This window comes from Zingiber officinale, chromosome 1A (assembly GCF_018446385.1).
Source record: "Zingiber officinale cultivar Zhangliang chromosome 1A, Zo_v1.1, whole genome shotgun sequence".
In the NCBI taxonomy this organism is placed as follows: Eukaryota; Viridiplantae; Streptophyta; class Magnoliopsida; order Zingiberales; family Zingiberaceae; genus Zingiber; species Zingiber officinale.
Genome location: NC_055987.1, coordinates 78,424,537 through 78,451,313, shown reverse-complemented (window position 1 = coordinate 78,451,313; position 26,777 = coordinate 78,424,537). Strand labels below are relative to the sequence as shown.

General features: G+C 38.0%; 1 pseudogene; it reads left to right on the top strand.

Moving 5' to 3' along the window:
- Nucleotides 1–9,680: 9,680 nt before the first annotated feature.
- LOC122005673 lies at nucleotides 9,681–13,787 on the top strand (annotated as a pseudogene).
- The last annotated feature ends 12,990 nt before the right edge of the window (nucleotides 13,788–26,777 follow it).

Below are 26,777 nucleotides of genomic sequence, written 5' to 3'. Positions count from 1 at the left end.
GTGTCACACAGAAGATCATGTTATCAGTTCCCTATAAATTATAAATAGTAGCTCACGACCAAAATGGATAGGGACAAACCATTAGAATGGTTGTAGTGTGATTTAGTATTAGTTTATCTTGACTATAAAATTACACTAGTACACTCTGAGTGTATTGAGCAGGACCATTTGAAGTTGTTCTTTTATACTAATTGCATCAAAGAACAGGACCTCTGTTATTATGAAAATGCGTACTCTTAATCCCGATATAATGACAAACACATATATTTAGTATTTATTTCTTTAATTTATCTATGGGTGAGATTTAATTCATTAAATCAATAGGCCCGATAAGTTGGGAAATAATATTATTTATACGGTGTGTTGTTGATTATAGAAGGAAAATGTGTCCTAGTTATCTTGGTTGATGATGTCCCCTTAAGGAACTCATAAGGGTTGTTATGTAAACCCTGCAGGTGGACTTAGTCCGACATGACAATAAAGTTGAGCGGTACTACTCTAGAGCTAGATGTTAATTAAGTGAGTGCTAGTAACTCATTTAATTAATGGGCATTCAATATCTTAAATACAAGAAGATTAACACATTCATGATACAAAGGAGCCCATAATATAATTTGGAAATGGTGCGGTAGTTCAATGATAACTCTTTAATGGTATGAGTTATTATTGATGAACTTAAGTTTGATGTTCGGGGCGAACACGGGAAGCTCAAGCTCATCGGGAGACCAAAGCCAATTCCTCCTCTAGGTCCCTATTGTAGCCTCTTATAAAAAGCCTTATATCCACCCAAAGTCCAACTTCTTAAGCCTAAGCTAGGGCCGGCCAAGCCTTGCTTGGTGTCCAAGCAAGGGGGCAGCCAAGCCAAGCTTGGAGCCCAAGCTAGGGCAGGCCAAGCCTTGCTTGGTGTTCAAGCAAGGGGGCAGCCAAGCCAAGCTTGGAGGCCAAGCTAGGGCCGGCCAAGCCTTGCTTGGTGCCCAAGCAAGGGGTCGACCACACATAGAAAAGGAAGTTTTATTTTTTGTAAAATCTTTCCTTTATAGAGATCCATAAAAAGGATTTAAAAGAATGATTTTATTTATAAAACTTTCCTTTTTTAGATCGGTCATAAAAGGAAATAAAAGGAGTTTTTATCTTGTTAAATCTTTCCTTTTATAGAGATCCATAAAAGGGATTTAAAAGAGAGATTTTAATTATTGAAATCTTTTCTTTTATAGACATCCACAAAAGGATTTAAAAGAGAGATATTAATTTTATAAAACATTCCTTTTATAGCTATCCACAAAAAGGATTTTAAACGAGAGATTTTAATTTTTTGTTTAAAATCTTTCCTTGTTTGATGAAAGGGGTTTTGGTCAGCCATGATAAAGGAATTAAAGGAAGTTTTAATTTTATTTTAAAACTTTCCCTTTTTTGCATTCACCAAGGATTATAAAAGAAGAGGAGGTGGTGCCTTATGTTAGAACACATCTTCTATTCCTCTTCCCTTCCTTGGTGGTCGGCCTCTTCATCATCTTCTTCTCTTCTTCTTCTTTGTGGCTAGCGGCATCAAAGCTTGGAGTTCCTTTGGTGGCCGGATACTTGGAGGTGAAGAAGAAGAGAAAGGAAGCTCTCTAGTTGTGACATCCCTTGGTGGCCGAAAGCTTGGAAGGAAGAAGAAGGTTTGGGTGGATTTCATGTTGGTAGATCATCGCCCACACGACGTCCAAGAAAAGGAGAGGAATACAATAGAAAATCGAGAGGTTATTAAATCTTCAAAGAAAGGTAAAACTAATTATAAGTTTCCGCATCCTGAAATACCAACACAAGAGGCTATCGATTTTAGGTTATCGATTTTGTGTTTCGATTTCATGTTTCGATCTTGTACTTCCATTGAGGTCTCTTTAGTTAAATCGAGGGTTACTGTAAAAAGTTTAAACATTGAATTTCTTTGAAAGACTTTGTCTAGGAAGTGGTGGATGATCTCATATCCAAGAAGACCTAGTGCCTCGCCATGTTTAACTTGGAAGTCGATCTTTGAAATAAATGTTTAATCATCTTTTGTAATATGCTTTAACTTAGGAAGATTACATCGGTTAAATTTGGAGTAAAAATGTTAAGTATCATTTCCAATTCAAGTTTAACTTCTGAAAAGTAATTTGGATTAATAATGTTAAGCATCGTTTACAATCCAAGTTTAACTTTAGTAGAGTACATGGGTAGCTAGGAAAAGTTCTGTGCTTGTGATACGAACCCCGCCAATAAATGTGATGGAACCCGAAACAAAGGTGGATAGAACCCCAAGATCTAAATAACAAGAGTGTGAGCCCTGACCTGTAACCAAGATTTGGCACGAACCAAGCCTACGAAGGAAAGAAACGCCACACCTAGGGGTGATAAGTTTTGAAGGGTTGAACGCCACGAGAGTAGACTCGATAAGTTTAGCAAGTTCTTTCAAGAACTAAGAGAGCACACAATCTCACCAAAAAAACTAAGTTGCTTCATACAAAGATGTCCCTCCCTTATATAATGGACGTGAACAAGGAAAAATACAAGATAAGTACATGCACAATTAGAGTCCCAATGTTGCATGCCTCATGCAAGCTATCTAGAAACCCAAAACAAAATAAATGCATGCACAATTAGAGTCCCAAGTCGCATGCTTCATTAAACAATCTAAAATACTTAAGTCTTCATGCATGAACGAGTTCCCATGCTTCGCATGCTTATTAGCGTTCTTCCGTTAAGCGCGGCCAATCATGGATGGTTATGCCCGATTACGTGGATTAGACCATGACTAGCAGTTAATAATTCTGTAAAACCCCTAAAGTCTTAGTAACGCCAAAATGACCCATCAATCCACCACCATAGGCTTCCCTAGTTAATAATTCACGTAACGAACACATAGGCACACACAATCTATTCTCACGAAATAAAAACCCATCATGCCTATAGAACTTACCAAATGCAACCTTATCGCATGCTTTGAACACATCAGAAAAATCAGTATCGTCAGTATATAAATCCTTGATATATTCAAATCCAAGTAACTTCGTATCTAAAGTGGACAGTAAAGCATACCTTCGAGATAGTGCATCAGCAACTACGTTCTCCATTCCTTGCTTGTATCATAAGGAAATGTCTCAATGAATTCTACCCATTTAGCATGGTGTTGGTTCAACTTATGTTGGCTCTTCAAATGCTTTAGAGATTGATGATCTGTGTGAATCACGAATTCTTTTGGCCATAGGTAATGTTGCCATGTCTCCAATGCTCTCACCAATGCATACATTTCCTTGTCATATGTGGGATAGTTGAGAGTGGATCCACTCAACTTCTCACTGAAATAAGCAATGGGTCTCATTTCCTGCATTAGCATAGCACCAATACCAACACCAGAAGCATCACATTCGATTTCAAAGGTTTTAGAAAAATCTGGTAGAATTAGTAAAGGAGCAGAACTTAGCTTTTCTTTCAAAGTGTTGAAGGGCCCTCTCTTGCTCCTCTCCTCACTTGAATGACTCATTTTTCTTGATGACTTTAGTAAGAGGAGCTACAATATTGCTAAAATCACGAACAAATTATCGATAGAAGCTGGCCAAACCATGGAAACTCCTCACTTGGCTAATTGTTGTCGGTGTTGGCCACTTTTGGATTGCTTTTACCTTTTCCTCATCCATCTCAACACCTTTAGTACTAACAAAAAAACCAAGAAACACGACTTTCTCCGTACAAAAGGTGCATTTATCGAGGTTAGTAAAAAGCTTTTCTTCTTTTAGCACACTCAAAACTAACCTTAAATGTGTAACATGCTCTTCTAAGCTTCTACTAAAAATCAAAATAACATCAAAATACACAACTACAAATTTTCCTAAGAAAGCACGCAAAACATGGTTCATCAAACGCATAAAAGTGCTAGGAGCATTGGTTATGCGAAAAGGCATTACTAACCATTCATATAAGCCATGCATAGTTTTAAAACCAGTTTTCTATTCATCACCTTCCTTCATCCTAATCTGATGATATCCACTCCTAAGATCAATTTTTGTGAACACACAAGAAATATGCAATTCATCAAGTATATCATCAATCCTAGGAATTGGATGGCGATACTTTACCGTGATGTTGTTGATGGCTCGACAATCCACACACATCCTCCATGTTCCATCCTTAGGAACTAGTAACACAGGCACGGCGCAAGGACTCATGCTTTCTTGAACATACCCCTTTTCTAATAATTCATTAACTTGTCTTTGAAGTTCCTTTGCTTCCTCCAGATTGCTTCTATAGGCAGGTCGATTTGGAATGGATGCTCCAGGTATGAAGTCAATTTGGTGCTCAATTCCTCTAATTGGAGGTAAACCATGCGGAACCTCTTCAGGAAAGACCTCGAATTCCTGTAAGAAAGAAACAATAACACTAGGCAAAGAATCGTTAAGGTCGTTAGTGTTCAGGAGTGCCTCCTTATACAAAAGGATAAGGGGCAGCTGAATTGAAAACAAAGCTCGTTTAATCTCACTTTTTTTTTGCATAAAAATTATTTTTCTTTCTCTATCCTTTTTTTTCCTTGCCCACTCCTTTTGTCTCTTTCCTCTCATCTTCTTTCCTCTCATTTTTCTTTTCCTCTACTTCTTTTTTTTCAATTTTTTTTTCTCTCTTCTTTTCATTTGCTTTTTGTAATCTCAACTGGTCCTCCATAACTTGTCTTAGAGTCAATGGTACAAGAATGTGTTACCTTTCAATCAAATTACCAAGGTCTCCCCAACAATAGATGGCATGCATGCATGGGAACCACATCACACAACAGCTCATCTTCATATTTGCCGATGGAAATTGCTATCAAGACTTGTTTTGTTACCTTGATTTCTCCGCAATCGTTAAGCCACTGGAGGCGATAAGGTCGCAGATGTTTCCGAGTTGGTAGTGACAATTTCTCCACCAAATCAGTACTTGCCACATTGGTGCAACTCCCCCATCAATAATAACACTGCAAACCTTGTTATTGACAAAGCAACGGGTATGAAACAAGTTTTCCCTTTGATTACCTTCCTCCTCGTTAGCTTGTAAATTGAGAACTCGTCGGGCCACCAATAAGTCTCTGATAACAACATGTTGTTCGTCATCACTGTCCTCTTTTTGTAACACTTCTTCAACTATTTCATCCTCATCATCCGACTCAAGTTCACCTTGGGCGTTTATTACCATCACCCCTTTGTTCACACATTGACTAGCTATATGGTCATGCCCTTGACATTTAAAACACTTGATATCACGAGTTTTGGAGGAAATGGGCTCGCGATTACCTTGAGTAGTAGATGGTGTAGGTTTGGGCTTCTTGAAGGGTTCAAACTTTTGGCTTATTTTGAGGTTGTTCCTCCTTTCTTGGAGCTGCCTGCCATGTGGCGTGATTAGTCATTGGTTGTCCCTTCCTAGCCAATCCTCTCCTCTTGAGTTGTTCTTCCACTTTTTGTGCTTGGTGGACCATGTCCGACAGCTCAACATAATGCTGCAATTCAACAATATCAGTAATTTTTGGGTTTCAATCATGTAAAAACGTGGCCATAGTGGCTTCCCGATCTTCATTGACATTAGCTTGGATCATGGACAACTCCATGTCCTTGAAATATTCATCCACACTTTTGGAGCCTTGAGATAACCTTTGAAGCCGCTGATATAAGCTTCTATAATAATGGCTGGGTGCAAACCTCCGTCTCATGAGTACTTTCATCTCCTCCCAAGTGGATACAGGTTGCTCTCTATTCCTTCTCTGAGTCATCACCACTTGATCCCACCAAACAATAGCGTAATCAGTGAATTCAATGGCAGCTAACTTTACCTTTTTAAACTCTGAGAATTCATGACAGTCAAATACCATTTCCATCTTAGTTTCCCATTCCAAGTAAGCTTCTGGGTCATTTCTCCCTTGGAAGGTTGGAATCTTCATCTTAATCCCTCCTAAATCATTATTTCTTCTGGTTCCGTGTCTATCTCCTCGATATCCAATCCTGCTCCGATTGTAGTTTTGCTCATCAAAGTCTTCCACAATAACCTCTTCATCTTCTTCGACATCAATCCCTTGGGCATGTCTTCGTTGTGGTCTAGTAATACGATCTAGTTGATGTCTTCTTGGTGTCCCATCCTCCACCCGATCCAACCTCTCATGGATAGATTCTAATTCCGCCCTCATCATCCGCTGCATCTCCCCCATCAATGCTTGCAATTGCAGGTTTGGAAGTGGCCTAGCCCCCTCATTTGCTCCATCCTCCTGGTTGTTGGACTCACGTTTGGGTGGTAGCTCTCAATTGATGATGTCTCTAGAACAAATCAGAATATCACATAGCAATTCAAAAGATACCACGAAACTTATAAAGGCAGAATTTTTAAGAGAAAATGAAAGAGTAGAAGTTTGAGAGTAAGGAAAACAAGAAAGGGATTGTTGAAGACAATTTACTTCGATTTGCACAAGTAGTTTTTTTTTCTACGCTTTCTTCTTCTTCTTTTTTTTTTTTTTTTTGTCTTTTCGTTGCGCGCTCTTTTTTTCACGATTTTTTTTTTTTGCTTTTGGCCGAACAACAAGTAAAGATAGATTTGCACTTGCCTTTGAACTAAAGCTCTGATACCAGATGATACGAACCCCACCAATAAATGTGATGAAACCCGAAACAAAGGTGGATAAAACCCGAAGAACTAAACGACAAGAGTGTGAGCCTTGACCCGTAACCAAGAATTGGCACGAACCAAGCCTACGAAGGAAAGAAATGCCACACCTAGGGGTGATAAGTTTCTATGGGTTGAACGCCACGAGAGTAGACTCGATAAGTTCAGCAAGTTCTTTCAAGAACTAAGAGAGTACACAATCTCACCAAAAACTAAGTTGCTTCATACTATGATGTCCCTCCCTTATATAATGGGAGTGAAGAAGGAAAAATACAAGATAAGTACATGCACAATTAGAGTCCCAATGTTGCATGCCTCATGCAAGCTATCTAGAAACCCAAAACAAAATAAATGCATGCACAATTAGAGTCCCAAGTCGCTTGCTTCATTAAACAATCTAAAATACTTAAGTCTTCATGCATGAACGAGTTCCCATGCTTCGCATGCTTATTAGCGTTCTTCCGTTAAGCGTGGCCAGTCATGGATGGTTATGCCCGATTACATGGATTAGGCCACGACTAGAAGTTGCGATTATCTTGTTTTCTCCTTGCTCATAGTCCTCCCAATGTTTTTTGATTAGCCCATTTAGTGCTTCCTTGAAATGCTTTGCCCGTAGTCTTGTAATTGGGCCTTCCGGAAGTGATAACTGATCTCTCCTATCTTTAGCCCTTGGGCATACATCAGCTAGTATAAAATTTTTGTACTGGAGAACAGAATGGAATCCAGGTGTAGGAACCAACAACTACCTCTATGAACATAATACACATGGCAATAATCAATAGGGTATAAACATGGATGTATAGCAAACAACAAATAAGGCATGCTACAGGTATCAAGTAGTGACATACCCAACAGAAATACACATAACTATTACTGCAAGTTATAACCTACTAAGCACATTAGAATGACAATATCCAAAAAGATACGTCAAAGTACCCGCCTCAAAAATAAAGATCGTATCGGAACAAATCTCACGTAGTGATGCTATCTCAACAGAGTCCTCCATCAACATATTAGCTAATTCAAATTATAACAATTAGCTAAATACAATCTCCAACTGATCCAATTAGTAACCAACCCATATATAAATCTCTAAACCATACTGATGGAATAAATGAAAGAGAACAAGTTGCGCAACAAGCTAGTGATATGGGTCATGCTCAATCCACTCCAGATATTAATGATGATCCATTATGCATCAATGGAGGACCAATTACAAGGGCTAGGGCTAAAAAGATGAAGGAAGCACTTAATGTGCTAATTGAAGATGTGAAGGCCAAAGCTACTATTGAAGAAGGTTTGACCAAGAGCAAGTCATCCGGCTTAGTCAACCTAATTCGAGCCTTAGATGAGCTAAATTAGTATTTAAGTCTCATATCTATGTAGTATGGATATGTTGGCTCAATTTGGACTCATTTTTACCTTTATTTGGGTTGTAATAATGCCATATGCTTAAAATGGCTAAGTAGTCTATATGGGCCTTTACTAAATGGGCTTTCTTTTGGCCTTTTAGGGTTTTTTGGTCACCTTATAGCTATAAATAAATGGGGTGACAGCCACACATGTATCTTTGATATATTTTTCAATCTAAAACACGGTGAGGCTCTCGCTTGTTGGTTCTTCATTGAACTTGAACTTATCAAGGCATCTCCTTGTGGCGTTCGAAGACTTATCAACCTCAATCCCAAGGTTGTGGCGTCTTCCATCTTCTATACCAAGGTTCGTGCTTTTCTAAGCATTGGGTTGAGGTTTCTTTTCATCCATCTTATCGACTTAGACCTTCCTTCTTTCTGTTTTCAATTCGTTGTGGGTTCTTGAGATATCTCTCTCGTTGGGTTCACATCATTTGGTATTAGAGCCAAGTTTTTCTAAATTGATTTGGTTATCATTTTCTCTTTGTGCTTGAAACTTTGTCAATTTGTTCAAAATTATCTGCTTATCATTATCATCTCAATCCTAGTGAGCTTTATTCGTCTTGGTGCTAGCAAATTATTTTGGGTAAAAAAAAAAAGAGTTGACATTAAAAAAAAAAATCGGCAAAAAAAAAAATTCTAAAAAAAAATGCCGAAATTAAAAAAAATATATATTTTTTTCGGCAAAAAAAAGGGCCGAAATTAAAAAAAAAATCGAAAAAAAAATAAAAAAAAAGTTGAGTGTAGGGAATTGTTATTTCTATACTAGTACTTTCCAATTCTGCATTTCTTTTAAAGTTTTGCCTATTATATTTACACTTTCCAATTCCGCATTTTTCTTTAATAATTTGCCTAGTATATTTGCACCTTCCAATTCCGCAATTTCTTTAAAGTTTTGCCTAATATACTTGCACTTTCCTATTCCGCATTTCCTTTAAAGTTTTGCCTAATATACTTTCACTTTCCTATTCCGCATTTCTTTTAAAGTTTTGCCTAGATTTAATTCTACACCTGCCTAAATTAAGTTCTGGCAAGATCCTTTTCAGTTCTTATTTCAAATATCTTTATCTCTTAGTCCCGCATTCGCATAAGTTTTGCCTAGATTCAATTCTAGCAAATTTCCTTTCTGAACTTAATTTAATTTTTCAATTCTGCAATTTGCATTCTTCTATCATTTCCTTTCTTTTATCCTATACCTTTGGGATTTTCAATCAGTCAACGATCGTTTACAAGGAATTGCCCAATTCTAAGTTCCTTAAAGAGATAACATTAGCGAGTTGAGTGATTGAGTGACAATAGATTGCATTAATGGCGACAAGTGGAGAAGAAGCAAGACCTAGAGAAACACTTGAACAACGTGCCTTGAGACAACACTTGGAACGCATGGAAATCAGATTCAATCAAATCCTCGACAGATTGAAGAGATAAGATGCTGTAATTATTGAATTGCAAAATAGCCAAGCTGGTAGAGTTCCCACACGAATTTCAAGGCAATATAACCGTGAAGACAACAACGATGATGATGATGACATTTCTGAGGACATTGATGATAGAGTTTCTAGTGGCAGATCTGGTGGCATCAGAATTGGTGGTAGAAGGGGAAGGATGACTGATTATGTTGATAGAAACTTGGGAAATATCAAATTGAAGATTCCTTCTTTTCAAGGCAAAAGTGATCCAGACGCATATTTGGAGTGGGAAAAGAAAGTGGAATTAGTATTTGATTGTCACAACTACTCTGAAGAGAAGAAGGTAAAACTTGCTGCTGTCGAATTTATTGATTATGCTATTATTTGGTGGGATTAAGTTATTCTAAGCAGGAGAAGAAACAACGAGAGACCCGTTGGCACTTGGGAAGAGATGAAATCAATTATGAGGAAGAGGTTTATTCCATCACATTACTATCGAGATTTGTACCAACGGCTACAAAGTCTAACCCAAGGATCCAAGACCGTGGAGGAATACCACAAAGAGATGGAGATTGCCATGATTTGAGCCAATGTGGAGGAGGACCGAGAAGCAACCATGGCAAGATTTTTACAAGGTTTGAATTCAGAAATTGCAAATATAGTAGAGTTGCAACATTATGTGGAGCTTGAAGATATGGTGCATATGTCCATGAAAGTTGAAAGGCAACTCAAAAGGAAGGGTTCAATCAAACATGTTCAAAGTTCTAATTCATCCACTTGGAAATCTAGTTGGAACAAAAGAGATGATAAAGTTGCATCAAAGAGTAAGACTGAGTTTTTGAAGAATAAAGATGCTAATTCTCCATTGGTTAAAGGTAAAGAACCTATCCAATCTTCAAGAAATAGAGATATTAAATGCTTTAAGTGTTTGGGAAGAGGACATATCGCTTCACAATGTCCAAACAAAAGAAGTATGTTTTTGAAAGAAAATGGTGATATTGAAACTGAGAGTGAGTCTGAAGATGATAATGCCTTGCCACCATTGATGGAAAGTGATGTAGAAGAGTATGTCGTTGAAGGCGAAACCCTTGTCACTAGGCGTGCTCTAAATGTGCAAGTGAAGGAAGAAGATGAAGAACAACGAGACAACATATTTCATACCCGTTGCCACATCAAAGACAAGGTATGTAGTATGATTATAGATGGAGGAAGTTGCACTAATGTTGCTAGTACTATCTTGGTTGAGAAATTATGCTTACCAACCACTAAACATCCTAGACCTTATAAACTACAATGGTTGAATGATTGCGGGGAGGTTAAGGTCACTAAGCAAGTATTGGTTTCATTATCCATTGGGAGGTATCATGATGATGTTCTTTGTGATGTAGTACCAATGCATTCAAGTCATTTGCTTTTAGGTAGACCATGGCAATTTGATAGGAGGGTCATACACGATGGGTTCACAAATAAATATTCTTTTAAGATGCATGGTAAACTTGTAACTCTTGTACCATTAACTCCTAAGCAAGTATATGAAGATCAATTGAGGATAAAAAATGAGAGTGAAAAAAAAAGATTGTGAGAGAAAAAAAATGGAAAAGAAAAGGAGTGTGAGAAAAGAAAAAGTGAGGATGAGATGAGTGAAAAAAAGAATGAAAAAGAAACAAAAAATATAGAGAGTAAAAAAGGGAGCATTTATGCAAAAGAAAGAGTGGTTAAGAGAGCTTTTTATTTTCAACAGCCGATGATTATACTTTTGTATAAGGAGGCTTATTTCAACACTAACAATCTTAACCATTCTTTGCCTAGTGTTGTTAAATCTCTTTTGCAGGAATTTGATGATGTCTTTCCTGAAGAAGTTCCTGATGGATTGCCACCACTTAGGGGAATAGAGCACCAAATTGACTTCATCCCAGGAGCAGCTATCCCTAATCAACCAGCCTATAGGAGCAATCCTATGGAGATGAAGGAGCTTTAAAAGCAAGTTGAAGAATTGATGAGAAAAGGATACGTCCGAGAAAGTTTGAGTCCTTGTTCAGTTCCTGTTTTGCTTGTGCCTAAGAAGGATGGAACTTGGAGGATGTGCGTTGATTGTAGGGCTATCAACAAGATTACGGTAAAGTATCGTCATCCTATTCCTAGATTAGATGATATGCTAGATGAACTACATGGTTCTTGCATTTTCTCTAAAATTGATTTGAAGTCTGGCTATCATCAAATTCGCATGCGTGAGGGAGATGAATGGAAAACTGCTTTTAAGACTAGGTACGGTTTGTATGAATGGTTAGTCATGCCATTTGGCCTAACTAACGCACCTAGTACTTTCATGAGATTAATGAACCATATTTTACGTGCTTATATTGGGAACTTTGTTGTAGTATATTTTGATGACATCTTGATTTATAGTAAAAATTTAGATGAACATCTTAATCATTTACAAAAAGTTCTACTTGTTTTGAGAAATGAAAAAGTGTATGCTAACCTTCAAAAATGTTCTTTTCGCACTAATCAGATAGAGTTTCTTGGTTATATTGTTAGTGCTAAGGGAATAGCGGTTGATAAAGAAAAGGTTAAGGCAATACGTGAATGGCCAACACCAAAAATGATAACTGAGGTACGTAGCTTTCATGGGTTGGCAAGTTACTACAGAAGGTTTGTTAAAAATTTTAGTTCTATAGCTGCACCCTTGACTGAAGTTGTTAAAAAGAATGTTGGGTTTCGTTGGGATAGTGAACAAGTTTCAACTTTCAATTTACTTAAGGAGAAGCTAAGTTCAGCACCATTACTTGCATTACCTAACTTTGCTAAAACTTTTGAAATTGAGTGTGATGCATCAGGAATAGGTATTGGAGCTGTGCTAATACAAGAAGGTCGACCCCTTGCTTATTTTAGTGAGAAACTCAGCGGAGCAGCTTTGAACTATCCAACTTATGACAAGGAGATGTATACATTGGTGAGGGCTTTAGAGACTTGGCAGCATTACTTGTGGCCCAAAGAGTTTGTTATTCACACTGATCATAAATCGTTGAAGCATTTGAAGAGCCAAAGTAAGTTGAATAGACGTCATGCAAAATGGGTAGAATTCATTGAATCATTCCCTTATGTGATCAAGTATAAACAAGGTATGGAAGACATTATTGCTGATGCTTTGTCTCGAAGGTATACCTTGATCTCTACTTTAAACACTAAATTGTTAGGATTTGAATACAATAAAGATTTATATTCTAATGATTCTGACTTTGGAAATGTGTTTGAAGTTTGTGAACATACTGCATTTGGGAAGTTTTATAGACATGGGGGGTTTCTTTTTAGAGTGAATAGGTTGTGTGTGCCTAATTGTTCATTAAGGGAATTATTAATCCAAGAATCTCATGGTGGGGGACTAATGGGATATTTTGGAGTTAAAAAAACTCTAGAAGTGTTGGTAGAGCATTTCTTTTGGCCACAAATGAAACGGGATGTAGTTAAATTTTGTGAGAAGTGTATTACATGTAGGCAAGCGAAATCTAGATCTTTACCTCATGGACTGTATACACCTTTACCAATTCCTAGTGAACCTTGGGTTGATATTTCCATGGATTTTGTTTTAGGACTACCAAGGTCTAAACGAGGTATGGATTCTACTTTTGTGGTTGTGGACAGATTTTCTAAAATGGCTCATTTTATTCCTTGTAGGAAAACAGATGATGCTAACCATATTGCTGATCTATTTTTTAGGGAGATCATGCGACTTCATGGAGTACCGAGGAGCATAGTTTCATATCGTGATGCAAAGTTTCTAAGCTACTTTTGGAAGACATTGTGGGGAAAGTTAGGAACAAAGCTTTTGTTTTCCACAACTTGTCATCCACAAACAGATGGACAAACTGAGGTAGTAAATCGAACTTTATCTACTTTGTTGAGAGCTATCATTCAAAAGAATTTAAAAGGTTGGGAAGATTGTTTACCACATGTTGAATTTGCTTATAATAGATCTATGCATTCTACTACTAATTTTTCTCCTTTTGAAGTGGTATATGGGTTCAAACCTTTAATTCCTTTAGATTTATCGCCTTTGCCTATCTCTGAGCGTGCCAGTTTAGATGGTACCAGAAAAGATGAGTTTGTGAGGCAACTGCATGAGAAAGTTCGATTGCAAATTGAAAAGAGGATTGAACAATATGCTACGCAAGCCAACAAGGGACGAAAGAAAGTGATCTTTGAACCCGGAGATTGGGTTTGGGTTCATATGAGGAAGGAAAGATTTCCAGCTAAACGTCGTACTAAGTTGCATCCACGAGGAGATGGTCCATTTCAAGTCATTGCTCGAATCGATGATAATGCATACAAGCTTGACTTACCAGGTGAGTATAATGTGAGTGCCACATTTAATGTTTCTGATCTTTCTCCTTTTGATGTAGGTGATCAAGATTCAAGGACGAATCCTTTTGAGGAGAGGGGGAATGATGGAATAAATGAAAGAGAACAAGTTGCGCAACAAGCTAGTGATATGGGTCATGCTCAATCCACTCCAGATATTAATGATGATCCATTATGCATCAATGGAGGACCAATTACAAGGGCTAGGGCTAAAAAGATGAAGGAAGCACTTAATGTGCTAATTGAAGATGTGAAGGCCAAAGCTACTATTGAAGAAGGTTTGACCAAGAGCAAGTCATCCGGCTTAGTCAACCTAATTCGAGCCTTAGATGAGCTAAATTAGTATTTAAGTCTCATATCTATGTAGTATGGATATGTTGACTCAATTTGGACTCATTTTTACCTTTATTTGGGCTGTAATAATGCCATATGCTTAAAATGGGTAAGTAGTCTATATGGGTCTTTACTAAATGGGCTTTCTTTTGGCCTTTTAGGGTTTTTTGGTCACCTTATAGCTATAAATAAAGGGGGTGACGACCACACATGTATCTTTGATATATTTTTCAATCTAAAACACGGTGAGGCTCTTGCTTGTTGGTTCTTCATTGAACTTGAACTTATCAAGGCATCTCCTTGTGGCGTTCGAAGACTTATCAACCTCAATCCCAAGGTTGTGGCGTCTTCCATCTTCTATACCAAGGTTCGTGCTTTTCTAAGCATTGGATTGAGGTTTCTTTTCATCCATCTTATCGACTTAGACCTTCCTTCTTTCTGATTTCAATTCGTTGTGGGTTCTTGAGATATCTCTCTCGTTGGGTTCACATCACATACCAATAGATCAAACAACCCTAACTATTTCACCTTCCGATTAGGATTTACTACAAGCATAAAGCAACCCAAAACTCACCTACACACTCTACTGTTGGCTCGCGATCAAGGCAATCCACTACCAAAATTATGGCCGGAGGGACTCTTGCTGCCGGAACTGTGATTGGAGAAGTAAGAACCAGCTGACCTCCAAGCCAGATACCCAAATCAACACTAAGCAAAGATCAAATGTCCAAATATATCTTACCCAAAACTGAAGTGGTTTCTAGTGGCTGCAATGGCCGGACCTAGGGCATGGCAGTGAAGACCAAACTAGGGCACAAGTGGCAGCATAGAGAGAAGGATAGAGGGAGGCTCCCATCTGTGGTGAAGATGGGAGGCTCAACCGGTGTGGGGTGAGCGACGCTGGTGAGCTCGAAGTGGGCGATCGGAAGAGGAGCAATGGATCCAAGCTAGGGTACGCCTCAGCGATGGATGGTCTCCCCTGCGATCGAGAAAATGCTCAATCTAGATCTGCACTGAAGTTGAAGAGAGGAGATGGTTCTCGTGATCGATGGCGATGAGCGACAGCCTGTGATGGCCGGTGTTGGGTTTTTCAGGCCGCGAAAACCACTTTTTCGCATCGTGGAAACCCCGAAACTCCCTAGCCAACGGATCCGTGCAAAGAAATTTTTTTGAAAAACTACAAGTACGAGTTTACCTAGACCTACACTTAGATCTACATGGAGAAAATCTTATACCTTCGATGCATGCCCTTCGCGAGTCCCGCTTGTCCAAGGAGATGCCGGATCTCTAGTTGTCAAAGTAGACAACTCTCTAGAAGTATCCAGTCGAACAAGATGTATTCTCTAACACACAAGGATGGAGAAGAGAACACCACAAGTGTGCTAGCACTTCTTGATGCTCTCGGATGGGATTGGAAGAAGAAGAAAGGAAAAGAAGAGAACACACTCCTCTAAAATCTCTATGTGACTTTCACTAACCTTTTTTCTTGGATTAGATTCACTCTGCTTTCTTCTCCCTTGCTTGAAACCCACGACCAAGAGAAGAGAAGGAGCAAGAAGAGAGCTTAGGAGGAGGAAGATGATTTGAATGAGAGTTACTCACCAAAAGAAAAACTTCTCTTTTTCCATCAAGTGGTGTAACCCCCTTCACATTAATCACAATTAATGTGGAGGCCATTAAAGAGAATAGTTGTAACCTCCATGAGGTGGCACATGTGATGATGTGGCTGATGTGAACCCAACGAGAGAGATATCTCAAGAACCCACAACAAATTGAAAACAGAAAGAAGGAAGGTCTAAGTCGATAAAATGGATGAAAAGAAACCTCAACCCAATGCTTAGAAAAAGCACGAACCTTGGTATAGAAGATGGAAGACGCCACAACCTTGGGATTAAGGTTGATAAGTCTTCGAACGCCACAAGGAGATGCCTTGATAAGTTCAAGTTCAATGAAGAACCAACAAACGAGAGCCTCACCGTGTTTTACATTGAAAAATATATCAAAGATACATGTGTGGCCATCACCCCCTTTATTTATAGCTATAAGGTGACCAAAAAACCCTAAAAGGCCAAAAGAAAGCCCATTTAGTAATTGCCCATATAGACTACTTAGCCATTTTAAGAATATGGCATTATTACAACCCAAATAAAGGTAAAAATGAGTCCAAATTGAGCCAACATATCCATACTACATAGATATGAGACTTAAATACTAATTTAGCTCATCTAAGGCTCGAATTAGGTTGACTAAGCCGGATGACTTGCTCTTGGTCAAACCTTCTTCAATAGTAGCTTTGGCCTTCACATCTTCAATTAGCACATTAAGTGCTTCCTTCATCTTTTTAGCCCTAGCCCTTGTAATTGGTCCTCCATTGATGCATAATGGATCATCATTAATATCTGGAGTGGATTGAGCATGACCCATATCACTAGCTTGTTGCGCAACTTGTTCTCTTTCATTTATTCCATCATTTCCCCTCTCCTCAAAAGGATTCGTCCTCGAATCTTGATCACCTACATCAAAAGGAGAAAGATCAGAAACATTAAATGTGGCACTCACATTATACTTACCTGGTAAGTCAAACTTGTATGCATTATCATTGATTCGAGCAATGACTTGAAATGGACCATCTCCTCGTTGATGCAACTTAGTACGACGTTTAGCTGGAAATCTTTCCTTCCTCATATGAACCCAAACCCAATCTCCGGGTTCAAAGATCACTTTCTTTCGTCCCTTGTTGGCTTGCGTAGCATATTGTTCAGTCCTCTTTTCAATTTGCAATCGAACTTTCTCATGCAGTTGCCTCACAAACTCAGCTTTTCTGGTACCATCTAAACTGGCACGCTCAGAGATAGGCAAGGGCGATAAATCTAAAGGAATTAAAGGTTTGAACCCATATACCACTTCAAAAGGAGAAAAATTAGTAGTAGAATGCATAGATCTATTATAAGCAAATTCAACATGTAGTAAACAATCTTCCCAACCTTTTAAATTCTTTTGAATGATAGCTCTCAACAAAGTAGATAAAGTTCGATTTACTACCTCAGTTTGTCCATCTGTTTGTGGATGACAAGTTGTGGAAAATAAAAGCTTTGTTCCTAACTTTCCCCACAATGTCTTCCAAAAGTAGCTTAGAAACTTTGCGTCACGATCTGAAACTATGCTCCTCGGTACTCCATGAAATCGCACGATCTCTCTAAAAAATAGATCAGCAATATGGTTAGCATCATCTGTTTTCCTACAAGGAATAAAATGAGCCATTTTAGAAAATTTGTCCACAACCACAAAAATAGAATCCATACCTCGTTTAGACCTTGGTAGTCCTAAAACAAAATCCATGGAAATATCAACCCAAGGTTCACTAGGAATTGGTAAAGGTGTATACAGTCCATGAGGTAAAGATCTAGATTTCGCTTGCCTACATGTAATACACTTCTCACAAAATTTAACTGCATCCCGTTTCATTTGTGGCCAAAAGAAATGCTCTACCAACACTTCTAGAGATTTTTAACTCCAAAATGTCCCATTAGTCCCCCACCATGAGATTCTTGGATTAATAATTCCCTTAATGAACAATTAGGCACACACAACCTATTCACTCTAAAAAGAAACCCCCCATGTCTATAAAACTTCCCAAATGCAGTATGTTCACAAACTTCAAACACATTTCCAAAGTCAGAATCATTAGAATATAAATCTTTAATGTATTCAAATCCTAACAATTTAGTGTTTAAAGTAGAGATCAAGGTATACCTTCGAGACAAAGCATCAGCAACAATGTTTTCCATACCTTGTTTATACTTGATCACATAAGGGAATGATTCTATGAATTCTACCCATTTTGCATGACGTCTATTCAACTTACTTTGGCTCTTCAAATGCTTCAACGATTCATGATCAGTGTGAATAACAAACTCTTTGGGCCACAAGTAATGCTGCCAAGTCTCTAAAGCCCTCACCAATGCATACATCTCCTTGTCATAAGTTGGATAGTTCAAAGCTGCTCCGCTGAGTTTCTCACTAAAATAAGCAAGGGGTCGACCTTCTTGTATTAGCATAGCTCCAATACCTATTCCTGATGCATCACACTCAATTTCAAAAGTTTTAGCAAAGTTACGTAATGCAAGTAATGGTGCTGAACTTAGCTTCTCCTTAAATAAATTGAAAGTTGAAACTTGTTCACTATCCCAACGAAACCGAACATTCTTTTTAACAACTTCAGTCAAGGGTGCAGCTATAGAACTAAAATTTTTAACAAACCTTCTGTAGAAACTTGCCAACCCATTAAAGCTACGTACCTCAGTTATCATTTTTGGTGTTGGCCATTCACGTATTGCCTTATCCTTTGCTTCATCAACAGCTATTCCCTTAGCACTTACAATATTACCAAGAAACTCTATCTGATTAGTGCAAAAAGAACATTTTTGAAGGTTAGCATACAATTTTTCATTTCTCAAAACAAGTAGAACTTTTTGTAAATGATTAAGATGTTCATCTAAATTTTTACTATAAATCAAGATGTCATCAAAATATACTAGAACAAAGTTCCCAATATAAGCACGTAAAATATGGTTCATTAATCTCATGAAAGTACTAGGTGCGTTAGTTAGGCCAAATGGAATGACTAACCATTCATACAAACCGTACCTAGTCTTAAAAGAAGTTTTCCATTCATCTCCCTCACGCATGCGAATTTGATGATAGCCAGACTTCAAATCAATTTTAGATAAAATACAAGAACCATGTAGTTCATCTAGCATATCATCTAATCTAGGAATAGGATGACGATACTTTACCGTAATCTTGTTGATAGCCCTACAATCAACGCACATCCTCCAAGTTCCATCCTTCTTAGGCACAAGCAAAACAGGAACTGAACAAGGACTCAAACTTTCTCGGACGTACCCTTTTCTCTTCAATTCTTCAACTTGCTTTTGAAGCTCCTTCATCTCCATAGGATTGCTCCTATAGGCTGGTCGATAAGGGATAGCTGCTCCTGGGATGAAGTCAATTTGGTGCTCTATTTGTTAGTTAGAGCCCTAGTGCCAATCATTTGATGATTGTATGGACTCATTGTATCATATTCTTGTATATTAATAAAGGCATTTGTTTGGTTATTATACTTATTTGTATTAGTGCCAAATAGACTAAGTATAATAGCGTCCTTGAGTAGAAGGTTCATACCTATATCAATCGATTAGTTGAATCGATAGTGAGATGATATAGGGAACACTACTCTAAATCATTCCTAGTCGAGTATTAACATTCAGGGATAATGTTAATACAATAAGACTAGCATGTAGGTCAGCTCGATGACTTGATCTCACAAGTCATGGATATAGAGATATCAAGCTGACACATGAGTATGCATTAGAGAATGTATACTGAATGACCCACCATGAGAAAGTATCATGGATTGTTATATGATTGTCATAAACTTTCTCATGTGGCTATTAGTATGACTATTATTCCTTTGAACTGAAGTCACCATGGATCCCTACATAAGGAGTTATGTACTTTGGTTTCGTCAAACGTCACCCGTAACAGGGTGGACTATAAAGGTGATTACTGGGTATGTAACAAATTATGCAGAGGGATGTGAGTGATGTAGATGGGATCTATCCCTCCCATATGACGGGAGCGACATCAATATTCTTGATAGAGTTAGACCACGAAGTGCATGGCCATGCCCAAGTGAGTCAACATGAGATGTTGAGCTCATTTGATTGAGTGAGTCTACTTGGAGTTCAAGATTTAGATTGATTAGAGGATGACACGGTTTATGCCTCACATTGATCAATCTAGATGTCTAGGATAGAAGGACAATGTCACATATTGTGAGGAGTCACAATTAGTAGTCACAAGGTGATGTTGGATCTCAACATTCTTGTAACTTGGGTAGTAATGATGTGTTGCTAGATACCGCTCATTACTTATGCTCCTAAATGAGTTTAGGGGCATTGCCAATGTTACAAGAACCTATAGGGTCACACACTAAGGACAATTAGATGGAGATTTGGTTCATACGATGAACCAAGAGGATTAGATTCATTTGATGAATCAAATTGGATTAAGAGTAATCCAAATTGGGCTAATTGAGTTAGACTCAAGTTGATTCATGTATTTAATGAGTCTAATTTAGATTATGACTCATTAGATCAATTTAATTTAATGAATTAGTTTCATTATATTAAGTTGGCTTGAATCAAATGGTTAGATTAGATCAACCATGAGAGAGATTGAGTCAAGTTTGACTTGACTAGAGAGGAAGAGGAAGAGTCAAGTTTGACTTGACTCTTTACCACATCATGAGTGAGGTGGCAAGATGTGGACCAATAGTGTTGTTCCACATCATCTTGCTTTGCCACCTCATGGAGGTTACAAGCCTCCATTGCATTTAATGTGGGTTGGCCACATTAAATGAGTGGAGGTTACTCATTTGCCACATCATTGTGAGGTGGCAAGATGTGGACCAATGGTAATGGTCCACATCTTCATGATGTGCCACATCATAGGAGTTACACAACACCTCTTAATGGCTTCACATTAATTGTGATTAATGTGGAATGGGAGTTACACTCCATGGAGTGGCCGGCCACACAAAAGTGGTGAATGAAATTCGATTTTCATTCAAGGCATTACTTCTTCTTCTTCTTCCTCAAGAGAGCTCTCTCCCTCTCCTCCTCTTGCTGTGACCACACAAGGTGCTAGCACACCTTTTTGTGTGTTTTCTCCATCTACGTGTTCGTGTGGATACTTCTAGAGGAGTATCTATTTTGATACTCTAGAGATCCGGCAATTCCTTGGACAAGGGGGAACGCAAAAAGGGCACGCTTCGAAGGTATAGCTCTCATCTAGTGTAGATCTAGAGTCTTTGAAACTCGTACTCGTATTTTCGTTTGGTTTTTCTTTGCACGGATCTACGGCTTTGGGTGATTCGGGGTTTCCGCGACGCGAAAAGCGATTTTCGCGGCTCGAAAAATCCAACACTATTCCCCTAAGTGGTGGCAATCCATCAGGAACTTCTTCAGGAAAGACATCATCAAATTCCTGCAAAAGAGATTTAACAACACTAGGCAAAGAATGGTTAAGATTGTTAGTGTTGAAATAAGCCTCTTTATACAAAAGTATAATCATCAGCTGTTGAGAATAAAAAGCTCTCTTAACCTCTCTTTCTTTTGCATAAAAGCTCCCTTTTTTACTCTCTAGATTTTTTGTTTCTTTTTCATTCTTTTTTTCACTCCTCTCATCCTCACTTTTTCTTTTCTCACACTCCTTTTCTTTTCCATTTTTTTTTCTCTCACAATCTTTTTTTTTTCACTCTCATTTTTTATCCTCAATTGATCTTCATATACTTGCTTAGGTGTTAATGGTACAAGAGTTACAAGTTTACCATGCATCTTAAAAGAATATTTATTTGTGAACCCATCGTGTATAACCCTCCTATCAAATTGCCATGGTCTACCTAAAAGAAAATGACTTGCATGCATTGGTACTACATCACAAAGAACATCATCATGATACCTACAAATGGATAATGAAACCAATACTTGCTTAGTGACCTTAACCTCCCCACAATCATTCAACCATTGTAGTTTATAAGGTCTAGGATGTTTAGTGGTTGGTAAGCATAATTTCTCAACCAAGATAGTACTAGCAACATTAGTGCAACTTCCTCCATCTATAATCATACTACATACCTTGTCTTTGATGTGGCAACGGGTATGAAATATGTTGTCTCGTTGTTCTTCATCTTCTTCCTTCACTTGCACATTTAGAGCACGCCTAGTGACAAGGGCTTCACCTTCAACGACATAATCTTCTACATCACTTTCCATCAATGGCGGCAAGACATTATCATCTTCAGACTCACTCTCAGTTTCAATATCACCATTTTCTTTAAAAAGCATACTTCTTTTGTTTGGACATTGTGAAGCGATATGTCCTCTTCCCAAACACTTAAAGCATTTAATATCTCTATTTCTTGAAGATTGGATAGGTTCTTTACCTTTAACCAATGGAGAATTAGCATCTTTATTCTTCAAAAACTCAGTCTTACTTTTTGATGCAACTTTATCATCTCTTTTGTTCCAACTAGATTTCCAAGTGGATGAATTAGAACTTTGACCATGTTTGATTGAACCCTTCCTTTTGAGTTGCCTTTCAACTTTCATGGACATATGCACCATATCTTCAAGCTCCACATAACATTGCAACTCTACTATATTTGCAATTTCTGAATTCAAACCTTGTAAAAATCTTGCCATGGTTGCTTCTCGGTCCTCCTCCACATTGGCTTGAATCATGGCAATCTCCATCTCTTTGTGGTATTCCTCCACGGTCTTGGATCCTTGGGTTAGACTTTGTAGCCGTTGGTACAAATCTCGATAGTAATGTGATGGAATGAACCTCTTCCTCATAATTGATTTCATCTCTTCCCAAGTGCCAACGGGTCTCTCGTTGTTTCTTCTCCTGCTTAGAATAACTTGATCCCACCAAATAATAGCATAATCAATAAATTTGACAGCAGCAAGTTTTACCTTCTTCTCTTCAGAGTAGTTGTGACAATCAAATACTAATTCCACTTTCTTTTCCTACTCCAAATATGCGTCTGGATCACTTTTGCCTTGAAAAGAAGGAATCTTCAATTTGATATTTCCCAAGTTTATATCAACATAATCAGTCATCCTTCCCCTTCTACCACCAATTCTGATGCCACCAGATCTGCCACTAGAAACTCTATCATCAATGTCCTCAGAAATGCCATCATCATCATCGTTGTTGTCTTCACGGTTATATTGCCTTGAAATTTGTGTGGGAACTCTACCAGCTTGGCTATTTTGCAATTCAGTAATTACACCATCTTGTCTCTCCAATCTGTCGAGGATTTGATTGAATCTGATTTCCTTGCGTTCCAAGTGTTGTCTCAAGGCACGTTGTTCAAGTGTTTCTGTAGGTCTTGCTTCTTCTCCACTTGTCGCCATTAATGCAATCTGTTGTCACTCAATCACTCAACTCGCTAATGTTAGCTCTTTAAGGAACTTAGAATTGTGGCAATTCCTTGTAAACGATCGTTGACTGATTGAAAATCCCAAAGGTATAGGATAAAAGAAAGGAAATGATAGAAGAATGAAAATTGCATAAATGAAAAATTAAATTAAGTTCAGAAAGGAAATTTGCTAGAATTGAATCTAGGCAAAACTTATGCGAATGCGGGACTAAGAGATAAAGATATTTGAAATAAGAACTGAAAAGGATCTTGTGAGAACTTAATTTAGGCAGGTGTAGAATTAAATCTAGGCAAAACTTTAAAAGAAATGCGGAATAGGAAAACGCAAGTATATTAGGCAAAACTTTAAAGGAAATGCGGAGTAGGAAAGTGCAAGTATATTAGGCAAAACTTTAAAGAAATTGCGGAATTGGAAGGTGCAAATATACTAGGGAAATTATTAAAGAAAAATGCGGAATTGGAAAGTGTAAATATAATAGGCAAAACTTTAAAATAAATGCAGAATTGGAAAGTACTAGTATAGAAATAACAATTCCCTACACTCAACTTTTTTTTAATTTTTTTTATTTTTTTTTTTGAATTTCGGCCCATTTTTTTTTTTGCCGAAAAAAATAATTTTGTTTTGAATTTCGGCGTTTTTTCTTTTACAATTTTTTTTTTGCCGAATTTTTTTTTTTAAATGTCAACTCTTTTTTTTTTTACCGAAAATAATTTGCTAGTACCAAGACGAATAAAACTCACTAGGATTGAGATGATAATGATAAGCAGATAATTTTGAACAAATTGACAAAGTTTCAAGCACAAAGAGAAAAGGATAACCAAATCGATTTAGAAAAACTTGGCTCTGGTACCAAATGATGTGAACCCAACGAGAGAGATATCTCAAGAACCCACAATGAATTGAAAACAGAAAGAAGGAAGGTCTAAGTCGATAAGATGGATGAAAAGAAACCTCAACCCAATGCTTAGAAAAAGCACGAACCTTGGTATAGAAGATGGAAGACGCCACAACCTTGGTAAGTCGATAAGTCTTCGAACGTCACAAGGAGATGCCTTGATAAGTTCAAGTTCAATGAAGAACCAACAAGCGAGAGCCTCACCGTGTTTTAGATTGAAAAATATATCAAAGATACATGTGTGGTCGTCACCCCCTTTATTTATAGCTATAAGGTGACCAAAAAACCCTAAAAGGCCAAAAGAAAGCCCATTTAGTAAAGGGTCATATAGACTACTTAGCCATTTTAAGCATATGGCATTATTACAACCCAAATAAAGGTAAAAATGAGTCCAAATTGAGCCAACATATCCATACTACATAGATATGAGACTTAAATACTAATTTAGCTCATCTAAGGCTCGAATTAGGTTGACTAAGCCGGATGACTTGCTCTTGGTCAAACCTTCTTCAATAGTAGCTTTGGCCTTCACATCTTCAATTAGCACATTAAGTGCTTCCTTCATCTTTTTAGCCCTAGCCCTTGTAATTGGTCCTCCATTGATGCATAATGGATCATCATTAATATCTGGAGTGGATTGAGCATGACCCATATCACTAGCTTGTTGCACAACTTGTTCTCTTTCATTTATTCCATCAGTGGCACATCATCATTAGTTCTCCTAACACCAAGTCACAAATGAAGTGGCATAAAGTCAAGTCAAACTTGACTCTTTCTCTTCCTCTCAAGTCAAGTCAAACTTGACTTAATCTCTTTCATGGTTGATCTAATCCAACCATTTAATTCAAGCCAATTTAATATAATGAATCTAATTCATTTAATTAAATTGATTCAATGAGTCATAATCTAAATTAGACTCATTGAACACATGAATCAACTTGAGCTAACTCAATTAGCCCAATTAGGATTACTCTTAATCCAATTTGATTCATCACATGAATCTAATCCTCTTGGTTCATCATATGAACCTAATCTCCATCCACTTGTTCTTTGTGTGTGACCCAATAGGTTCTTGTAACGTTGGCAATGCTCCTAAACTCATTTAGAAGCATAAGTAATGAGCGGTATCTAGCAATACATCATTACTACCCAAGTTACAAGAATGTTGAGATCCAACATCACTTTGTGACTACTAATTGTGACTCCTCACAATATATGACAAGTGTCCTTCTATCCTAGACATCTAGATTGATCAATGTGAGGCTTAGACCGTGTCATCCTCTGACCAATCTAAATCTTGAACTCCAAGTAGACTCACTCAATCAAATGAGCTCAATATCTCATATTGACTCATTTGGGCATGGCCATGTACTTCGTGGTCTCACTCTATCAAGAATATCGATGTCACTCCCGTCATATAGGAGGGATAGATCTCATCTACATCACTCACATCCCTCCGCATAATTTGTTACATACCCAGTAATCGCCTTTATAGTCCACCCAGTTACAAGTGACGTTTGACGAAATAAAAGTACATAACTCCTTATGTAGGGAACCATGGTGACTTCAGGTCTAAGGACTAGTAGTCATACTAATAGCCACATGAGAAAGTGTATTACACTCATATAACGATCCATGATACTTTCTCATGGCGTGTTATTCAGTATACATTCTCTAATGCATACTCATGTGCCAACTTGATATCTCTATATCCATGACTTGTGAGATCAAGTCATCGAGTTGGCCTACATGCTAGTCTTATTGCATTAACATTGTCCCTAAATGTTAATACTCGACTAGGAATGATTAAGAGTAGTGTTCCCTATATCATCTCACTATCGGTTCAGCTAACCAATTGATATAGGTAAGAACGTTCTACTCAAGGACGTTATTATACTTAGTTTATTTGGCACCAATACAAGTAAGTATAATAACCAAAAACCAAATGACTTTATTTATATAGAATATGATACAACAAGTCCATAATACGATCATCAAATGATTTGCTCTAGGGCTCTAGCTAACAATCTCCCACTAGCACTAGTGCCAATCAGTGTAGGCTCTAAGCCCCAATGACCTAGTGTGACCATCATGCTTCCTCTGTGCCAAAGCCTTGGTCAAGGGATCTGCGATGTTAGCCTCTGTGGGTACTCTACAAATCTTCACATCTCCTCTCTCGATAATCTCTCGAATGAGATGGAAGCGCCGTAGTATGTGTTTGGTTTGCTTGTGTGAGCGAGGTTCCCTCGCCTGTGCTATAGCTCCATTATTGTCATAATAGAGCTCAATAGGTTCAGCAATGCTAGGAACCACCCCAAGTTCAGTGACGAACTTGCGAATCTAGACTGCCTCCTTTGCTGCCTCTGATGCAGCAATATACTCGGCCTCTGTGGTAGAATCTGCTACTGTGTCCTACTTCGAACTCTTCCAGCTCACAGCACCACCATTTATGCAAAACACGAACCCTGACTACAATCGATAATCATCCTGGTCGGTCTGGAACCTAACATCACTGTAACCCTTTACAGCTAGCTCATCATCGCCTCCATATATCAAGAAATATTCTTTAGTCCTTCTTAAGTACTTAAGAATATTCTTAACCGCTATCCAGTGACTTTCACCTGGATCTGACTGGTATCTGCTCGTCATGCTCAAAGCATACGAGACATCAGGTCGAGTACATAGCATGACGTACATGATAGATCCTATGGCTGAAGCATAAGGG